The sequence below is a fragment of the Triturus cristatus genome, chromosome 4_2, assembly GCF_964204655.1.
Source record: "Triturus cristatus chromosome 4_2, aTriCri1.1, whole genome shotgun sequence".
Lineage (NCBI taxonomy): Eukaryota > Metazoa > Chordata > Amphibia > Caudata > Salamandridae > Triturus > Triturus cristatus.
This window is the reverse complement of record NC_140586.1, coordinates 946,115,862-946,121,568: the sequence shown is the minus strand read 5'-3', so window position 1 is coordinate 946,121,568 and position 5,707 is coordinate 946,115,862. Positions and strand designations below refer to the sequence as shown.

The 5,707-nt window shown below is 59.8% G+C and overlaps 1 non-coding gene and 1 pseudogene across 1 annotated transcript; both read right to left on the bottom strand.

The window, feature by feature from the left end:
- Nucleotides 1-1,522: 1,522 nt before the first annotated feature.
- LOC146839046 (28S ribosomal RNA) lies at nt 1,523-5,282 on the bottom strand. Its single transcript, XR_014961041.1, has one exon. It is a non-coding gene; the product is annotated as a 28S ribosomal RNA (ribosomal RNA).
- Nucleotides 5,283-5,703: 421 nt separating this feature from the next.
- LOC146839045 (5.8S ribosomal RNA) overlaps nt 5,704-5,707 on the bottom strand; it is a 148-nt pseudogene continuing 144 nt past the window's right edge.

Here is a 5,707-nt window from a genome sequence, read left to right as displayed (position 1 = left end):
CTCATTTAGATTAGTTTATTTATTTAGTTCATATGTAATATTTAAGTAACATATTGTCATGGTGTTTGACTGAAGTACATGATGCGAATAAGTGAAGGGGTTCAGATACTGTGGTATTTTCGATTCAACTGTTTGTTGTCTGACCGTGGGGGATCCTGCACGTCGGGGCCCGCCGGACGGAGCTCAAGCCCTGGGCGCAGTCCCAGGTTCCGGACCCTAGCCAGGCTGAGGAAAGCCTCCCTGGGCCCCGGTGGACCCCCGTCCCCAGCGCCCGGACCCTCGGCTGGCTTGCAGGACGGGGGTTCCCACACCACGGGCCCGTAGGACGGAGCTCAAGCCCCGGGCACGGTCCCAGCTTCCGAACCCTAGCCAGACCAGGGAGAGTCTCCCCCGGCCCCGGTGGACTCCCGTCCCCAGTGCCAGGACCCTCGGCTGGCTTGCAGGACGGGGGGCTCCCGCACACTGGTGCCTGCCGGACGGAGCTCAAGCCTCAGGCCCGGTTCAACCTTCCAAACCCTAGCCAGACCGGTGAAAGCCTCCCCAGGCCACGGTGGACCCCGTCCCCAGCGCCCGGACCCTTGGCTAGCTTGCAGGACGGGGGCTCCCACAACTCTTGGCCTGTCGGACAGAGCTCAAGCCCCAGGCCCAGTCCCAGCTTCCGAACCCTAGCCAGGCTGGGGAGAGCCTCCCCATGCCTCGGTGGACCCCCCTGGGCGGCACCGGACACCCGCAAGTTGCTGCCGTCCCAGACTAGGCCCAGGTGTCCCCTGCTCAGGACTTCTCCAAGATCTCCAGGGGCTCCAGCTCCGTCTTAGCCCCCCTTTCACGCAGGGCTAGGCAGTCCTCCCGCTCTGCAGCCGCCCTGTCCTGGCTACTGACTGTCACCCCCCACACCCAGACCCTAGGGCGTCAGGGTGCTGACTCCACCTTCCGGGGCAGGAACAAAGGAGGATTAAGCCCAGGCCACACCCTCTCCCTGTCAGCCTGCCCGGGGAGCCCATTTTCCTCGACTATTACGCCTCCACATAGTGGGGGCTTACAGAACCCTGGGGAAGGACAAAAGATGGAGTAAGCTCGGCTGGCCATCTGGTCACCCAGCCCGCAGGGCCATCTGGTCGCCCGGCCCGCAGGGCCATCTGGTCGCATGGCCAGGCAACCAGATGGCCCGGGAATACCCAGCACCCAGATAGCCTGAGACAGCCAGACCCAGTCACCCTTGCAGTCCGATGACTGCAACGGTGGCCAGGCGCTCCGAGGCTGCTGCTCGACTTGTGCGGGAGCAGTTGGCCCGACCCAGGTCATCTGGTCACCCTGTTGACCCGCAAGGGATGGTGGCCCCCAACCCCGCTCCCCGGTGGGGCAGGGACAGAAGGAAGAGACCCCGTGCCGGAGGGCATGTGGTGGAGGCGGCCTCCCGCAGGCCCACATTACCCCCTCCGCATCCTTCCTGCCGGCGCAGCGGCAGAGTCCCACCCCCGGGTGTGGTGGAGGAGGGCGTCCACTGGTGCCCACGCACGGAGAGACAAAAGCTTGGCTCAGAGGATGACTTTCAATAGATCGCAGCGAGGTAGCTGCTCTGCTACTTACGAAACCCTGACCCAGAATCAGGTCGTCTACGAATGATTTAGCACCGAGTGCCCCACGAACATGCGGTGCACTAAGGGTGATGGAGGCGGCCCCCTTCCGTCCGCGCTCCGGTCCCCAACACAGCGGCTCTACGCACTGCCCCCCAGAGAGAGGCCGGCTATCCCAGGCCACCCGAGTATCGTTACGGTTTAGGGGGGATTCTGACTTAGAGGCGCTCAATCATAATCCCACAGATGGTAGCTTTGCCCCATTGGCTCCTCAGTCAAGCACATATACCAAATGTCAGAACCTGCGGTTCGTCTTTTACTGAGCAGGATTACTATTGCAACAACACATCATCAGTAGGGTAAAACTAACCTGTCTCACAATGGTCTAAACCCAGCTCACGTTTCCTATTAGTGGGTGAACAATCCAACGCTTGGTGAATTCTGCATCACAATGATAGGAAAAGCCGACATCGAAGGATCAAAAAGCAACGTCGCTATGAACGCTTGGCAGCCACAATCCAGTTATCCCTGGGGTAACTTTTCTGACACCTCCTGCTTGAAACCCAAAAAGTCAGAATGATCGTGAGTCCCTGCTTTTACGGTCCGTATTCATACTGGGAATCGAGATCAAGCGAGCTTTTGCCCTTGTGCTCCGTGGGAGGTTTCTCTCCTCCCTGAGCTCGCCTTAGGACACCTGCGTTATCGTTTGACAGGTGTACTGCCCCAGTCAAACTCCCCATCTGCCACTGTCACCGTTGTGGGTCGCGCCCTGCGGGCATCAGGCGCTTGGAGCCAGAAGCAAGAGCCCCACGGGGCTCGCCCCCCCGCCTCACCGGGTAAGTGAAAAAACAATAAGAGTAGTGGTATTTCACCGGCAGCCCGAGGGCCTCCCACTTATCTTACACCTGTCATGTCTCTTATCTGTGCCAGAACAGAGTCTAGCTCAACAGAGCTTCTTTCCCCGCTGATTCTGCCAAGCCTGTTCCCTTGGCTGTGGTTTCGCTAGATAGTATGTAGGGACAGTGATAATCTCGTTCATCCATTCATGAGCGTCACTAATTAGATGACAAGGCATTTGGTTACTTTAAGAGAGTCATACTTACCAGCACTTCATTGAATTTCTTCACTTTGACATTAAGAGCACTGGGCAGAAATCACATCACGTCAACACCCACCTTGGGCCTTCACGATGCTTTGTTTTAATTAAACAGTCAGATTCCCCTGGTCTGCACCAGTTCTAAGTCAGCAGCTAGGTACCGGCCGAGGCAGGATGCCGGCCCCACACTCCTGGGGAGGGGGCACGGGGATAGGCGACCACCGCAGCTGGAGCGATCCACAGGAAGGGCCCGGCTCGCGTCCAGAGTTGTCCGCGACCCCGGAAGGAGGCACCTCGTCCAGCCGAGGCACGCTCCCAGCCCGTCTGACCCAGCCCTTAGAGCCAATTCTTTTCCCGGAGTTACGGATCTGACTTGCCGACTTTCCTTATCTACATTGGTCCAACATGCCAGAGGCTGTTTAGCTTGGAGACCCGCTGCGGATATGGGTACGGCGTGGCGCGAGATTTCCACCTTCTGCACCGGATTTTCAATGACCAGTGAGAAGTCACTGGACGCCGCCGGAACCGTGACACTTTCCAAGGCTTGGGCCCCTCTTTCAGGGCGAACCCATTCCAGGGCGCCCTGCCCTTCACAAAGAAAAGAGAATTCTCCAGGGGCTCCCGCCGTCTTCTCCGCGATCGTTTGCGTTACCGCACTGGACGCCTCGAGGGCGCCCGTCTCCGCTACTCCGGGTTCGGGGATCTGAACCCGACTCCCTTTCGATCGGCCGAGGGCAACAGAGGCCATTGCCCGTCCCTTCCGAATGGCGCTCGCCCATCTCTTCGGACCGACTGACCCATGTTCAACTGCTGTCACATGGAACCCTTCTCCACTTTGTCATTCAAAGTTCTCGTTTGAATATTTGCTACTACCACCAAGATCTGCACCTGCGGAGGCTCCACCCGGGCCCTCGCCCCCGGCTTCCATGTGCACCGCAGCGGCCCTCCTAATCGTCACGGCTTAGCCCCCGTGGCTCTCAGCGCCGGCGACAGCCGGGTATGGGCCCGACGCTCCAGCACCATCCATTTTCAAGGCTAGTTGATTCGGCAGGTGAGTTGTTACACACTCCTTAGCGGACACTGACTTCAATGGCCACCGTCCTGCTGTCTATATCAACCAACATCTTTTCTGGGGTCTGATGAGCATCGGCAGCGGGTGTCTTAACCAGGCGTTCGGTTCATCCTGCTGCGCCAGTTCTGCTTACCAAAAGTGACCCACTAGGCACTCGCATTCCACGCCTGGCTCCATGCCAGCGAGCCAGGCTTCTTACCCATTTAAAGTTTGAGAATAGGTTGAGATCTTTTCGTCCCCAAGATCTCTAATCATTCGCTTTACCAGATAAAACTGGGGGCTCCGAGCGCCAGCTGTCATGAGGGAAACTTCGGCGGGAACCAGCTACTGGATGGTTCGATTAGTCTTTCACCCCTATACCCAGGTCAGACGACCGATTTACACGTCTGCACCGCTACGGACTTACATCAGTTTACTCTGGCTTTGTCCTGCCCAGGCATAGTTCACCATCTTTCGGGTCCTATCATGCACACTCATGCTCCACCTCCCCAATGAGGCGGGCGACGCGGCCCGTGGTGAGCCCGTCGCTGGAAGCGTGGCGGGATCCCACCTCAGCCGGCAAGCACCGGCCCTCACATTCATTGCGCCACAGGGTTTCGCTCGGCCCTCCGACTCGCGCACGTGTTAGACTCCTTGGTCTGTGTTTCAAGACGGGCCGGGTGGGTAACCGATATCGCCACATACCCTTGCCGCCCAGCGTGGGCCTCCCCGCCCGGTGGCACGATGGGGTTGGGGCACACTGAGCACAGTCTGCCCCAGTCGACAGTTGTGCCAGGAGCAAGGGGTCCCGTCCCCTCTTCCCTGCCCCAGCACACCCCGAGGGGTGACTGAAAACGGGGGGTGCCCGGTGGAGGGCTTTGAGGCAGTCGAATCTCCCTCGGCCTGCAGACACGGCAAAGCTGCTGCCGGGGGGGCTGTAACAAGCTCTTCTGGAGCGGAGGGCTACCTGCCACCCCGAAGCCTTCCCAGCCTACCCGGAGCCGGTCGCGGCGCACCACCACGGAGGAAATGCACCCTGCGGGGGCCAGGTAAGGCCTGGGTGCCGGTCCCAAGGAGGGGATCCGGAACTCCTGGGCCACCGACCTTCCTGCCGTGTTGAATACTCCGGGTGGGCTGCACGGTCCCCACCTATTTACGTCTCGACTGTTTCACGCACCCTCTTGAACTCTCCATTCAAAGTTCCTTTCAACTTTCCCTTACGCGCCCGTATTTAGCCTTAGATGGAGTTTACCACCTGCTTTGGGCTGCATTCCCAAGCAACCCGACTCTGAGAATACTCGATCCCGGTGCACTGGGGGCCGCTCCCGGCCTAACACCGTCCGCGGGGTTAGCCTCGATCAGAAGGACTTAAGCCCCCTGAGCGATGCTGCGGAGTCAGTCTTCTGTACGTCACATTTCCCGCGCACGCCACCGGGCGGGGATTCGGCGCTGGGCTCTTCCCTCTTCACTCGCCGTTACTGGGGAAATCCAGGTTAGTTTCTTTTCCTCCGCTTAGTAATATGCATAAATTCAGCGGGTCGCCACGTCTGAAGCGTAGGGGTAGCCGGGGGCCGCCAGCCGCCCCTGCTTTCGCAGGAGGGCCGGCGTCCTGACAGCACACCCTCTTTTCCTCAGATTGGCAGGGCAGGAGTTCTACCCTCCCCGGGAAGCAAGCCATGAAGAGGGGCGCCCGAGGCACGTGCGCAGGCAGCCGGTGGGACACCACAGACACCCACACGTAGCACACAACCAGGTGCCCCTGGACGGTCCCAGGGCGCATCAGTCACCAGACCCTCCCCACCACAGCAAGGAGGTGAAGCTAGGAGTGCCTGCAGCATACCTCCATGACAGGACCGGGTGAGGGACACTGCCGCGGGCGATCGGTGGTGTCTGACCTTGTGGGGGGACAAAGAGAGCGAAGCCAGACCCAGCGACGGCCCCAGCAGCGTCCCAGTGAAGCCCTGGGGTGATTGACGACCGAGCAAC